This window comes from Pteropus vampyrus, unplaced genomic scaffold, assembly GCF_000151845.1.
Source record: "Pteropus vampyrus isolate Shadow unplaced genomic scaffold, Pvam_2.0 Scaffold125, whole genome shotgun sequence".
Taxonomy (NCBI): Eukaryota; Metazoa; Chordata; class Mammalia; order Chiroptera; family Pteropodidae; genus Pteropus; species Pteropus vampyrus.
The window spans coordinates 1,193,516-1,197,208 of record NW_011888906.1 but is presented as its reverse complement, the minus strand read 5'-3'; positions in this window follow the sequence as shown (position 1 = coordinate 1,197,208).

The following is a 3,693-nucleotide window of genomic DNA, read 5'->3' as shown; positions in this document are numbered from 1 at the left end:
CTTTGTGGTTTTATGTGGCTACAGTCCATTTGGGTCATGGTGTTGGATTTCTAAGTTGGTGTGGGGCAGGAGGTAGCATGGAGGGGCTGAGTCTTTGGCGCCAGAGTACCTTAGCCCAAAAATTTGATCTGCTCTCTGGAGAGCAGATGGTGGGGTTTGGGAAGGGGGAACAGGACAGGCCAGGCACTGAACAGGAGGGAGTCTGAAAGTTTTTAGAGATGAGACATTTGCGTTTCTCAGCTCCCATGGCTTCTCGCCTAAAACTGTTTCCCTCCATAGGAGATTTGAGTAACCGATCCCTTGACAAACAACTTAAGACAGCTGGAGCTCTAATCATCAAGGATTTTTATGGTGCTGCTTTTGAAGTAAAAATAAAGTGAAACCCCTTATGGCATTTCAAGTGGAAAAATAAATAAGGCTAGCCATCCAACCTGGGGGCCTAAGGCAGTGGCTGGAAGCGTGGCAGCGATGCAGTTCATTGTCGTCGATGTGCACGTGCTCCCATGGCTGTGACCTTTGAGACAAAGCAGGGTAGCTTATCAGGGCCCTGTGCTGGGTGTCTACCTCTCAGTCTCTCCTCTTTCTAGAAAATGTAACAGGAGTACTACCTGTCCAAGGCACAGAGCTATTGTGAGGGTTTATTGAGATAACAGTTGTGAAAGGGCTTTGGCAATTTCATAAAAGTTCACCCGTTTTACCTAGATTTTTAATTTCTTGCTATAATGTTTTATGTCGTTTTCTCTCCATTTAAATCTCCCCATTGATTGTCAGTTTTTTTATTTTTTTCATTCTTAGTGTTGCTTTCTCTATCAGTGCTTTCTCTTTTCTTGATTAAAACTTGCCAAAATGTATCCATTTTAAAGGTAATTTTCAAAGAAGGACATTTTGATTGATTATATCTGCTGAGTATTTTTCCTATCTGATTCTCTAGTGCTTTTATCTGTGAATTCTTTTCTGGGTTCCTGGATGTATTTCGTGGTTCAGCAACATCTTGACAAGCTGAGGAATCATACACGTGGAAAAGATGGTTTTTTCAGCAAACACTGAGCCCCTGTACTGTGCTTGCTGGGGATTTCAGGGGCACGACCTAGGCCTGACTCCAGGACCGCATGATTCTAGCCTAGTGGGAAAACTTAAGAAAACAGACAATTGCAAATTCCAAAAACAAAACAAACAAATAAAAATGGCTTTTGTGGCTCCACTCCCATGGAGGCACCTGGATGATAAATGAAGCCAAGATTATTGCTTGTTTTGCTCTCTCTCAGAAAGCAGCTTTCTGTTGTAGGTCAAGCCCGCTTAAGAGTCACAAACAGGCCTCCCTCTGAAAGATTTCTGACAATTTGCAGCAGGGAGCCTGTAGCCCACCCTCTCCCAAGGCGACTGCCAAATCAGCATTATGTTTGCCCAACAGTGCTTTCCACCTTGCCAAGGCAGCGCTGGAAGCACCCTGCCCCATTTCCTGAAATGCATTTCAGGAAAATGACAAGTTGATACCTCTTGTGGAAAAGAGCAGGGGCACCAGTCCTTGGAAAGTCATGCTCTGCAATTCTGCTGGTCTCTGGGCTTCTTTAGGAACTGGTCTGTGCCCTCCTCTGCACCTCAGTTTCCTTATAGGTAAAATGTGGTTTTAGGCACAAACACAGTCTTCCTAGCCATAATATACTGGCAACCGTTTCCCCTAGGATCTTAGGGTCCTCCTGGATACACTTGGGAAGGGTGACTGAGCTCTGGGAAAGTGGCAGTGCCCTTGCAGGACAGCGTGCATATGTTTCATTCTTTAGTCTGTGTACCATGTGAGCCCAGATATTCCTCTGTCAGGAAGCTTTCCTGAACTTCATCCATCTCCCTGGAGATCCATTTGCCTAGAGTACTTTACTTGGCCCTCTGTCGAGTGCTAGTGTTAGTAGTGCTAGGCAGACTTCCTCTTCCATAGTGACTGGACTCCTCCTATCTCCCAGGGGTGCCTGAAGTATCAGTCAGCAGGTCCTTGTAAGAATCCCATGCAGGACTAGGCTTTGGACAAGGTGGGCAGTTCATGCCATCAGGGAGCCATCTAAGCTAATAAGAAAGGGATGATATTGGGTAGATAATCCCACAAATATATATCGATACTTACATAAAACTGGATTGTGGCAGTTTGCTATAAACTGGATTGCTATAAGAGTAGTCTAAGAGGGGATCTGATGTAGGCTGGGGAAGATTGATGTTTGGGCTGAGACCTGAGGACAAGTATAAGTGATTGAGCAGTGAAATAATAAAAGATGTTATTTCCCACTATCTAATCAAGGATCTCTGTGCTTCCAGAAAAAGAGACTGGGCTGAAAGTAAAATGAAGGACCACCAGTGTCTGGTTACCCTAGAATCAGAACCTTTTAAAAAAGCTTCTTGGGATAGAGATCAGTCTATTTAAAGCTAGAGGACTGTGTTGAGAGATACTGAGGGGATCTAAGGCTGACATGGTGATGGCAGACCCAAAACTCAATCCCGAGAACTCTTCAGTTTCCAGCTGACTGGAACCATCCCAAACACGGATCTAATGGGACTAGAACAGCATTCAAGGTGGGATTCTTTCACTAAGGAACAGGTTAGCATTTGAGCAGTGAAAGCAGCAGGGCTGTCGAGAAGGCCATTGCCCTGTCTAGATCATTGAGAATGAGGAGAAGTGGCTCTAAGGAACGGTGGTGAGTGACGTGGTGGGTGACACAAGAGAAGCCAAGCTGGGGAGGGAGGAGACCAGAGAAAGATGACAGAAGGAAAGCTGACTCCCATTGAATAGCTGCAGGAAAGGAGGCCAGAGAAGGGTCGTCACCTGTGTCCAGTTGGCTGGCAGAGACAGAATCCAGTCTCCTGGCATCCAGTGCAGTATTCACCCCTCACCCTCCACCCCCTCATGAAGGGTCACTGCTCTGACAAGAGGGAAGAACTAAGAAGTGCTCATCTCAGCAAGTGATGGAAGCTGATCCTGACAGAGGCTTGTCTCAGCCCAGCACCTTCCTACCCCAGTGTATTCCTGGAAGCTAGAGGAGGGGCAGAGTTTGGTCTGCTAGGCTTCCGGGGGAGAATTCCATATCTTGAGAAAAACTTTAATTATAAAGCGGGCTCAAGGAGAAGGAGGAAAGCTGGTGGAGCAGCAGCTAGAAGCTTCAGACAGAAGTCCTTGGTCTCCCTTTGGCCTGTTGGGACTCAAACAAGAGGTGAACTTGGGGAACAGTTTAGGACTGATGAACCTTAAGAAGAGAGGCTTCTGGGAGCCCCAGGCCCTATGCCATCACCTTTGTGACTGTGCCTTCGTGAGCTTCAGTTGCCTCACCTGTAACATGGAGATCATTCACTGTAGCCTGGCTCAAAGTGAAGTTTTTACAAATGTTATGTTCTCTCTTCTGTGGCCCCCGCACCACCGACCTTTATTGGGCTCGGACTTCGCAGTGATGCGATCTGATCGTCCAACTCTTTCACTCATTCATTCGTGCAAGGAGCTTGAGAATATGATGCAGAATAAGACTAGGCCCTCCTTGAGGGGCTCAGCTCAGCAGGAGGGAGAACACTGAGTTGGTCCTGTAGGCAAATGATTACAATGCCATGTTGTCCAGGATGTGGTGGAGTTAGGGAGAGAGATTATTTGGAAGGCCATACGCCAGCACCTCAGCATGGTTTTCCTTATTTTTTATAAGCCCCCAAATTACAATATCCTAA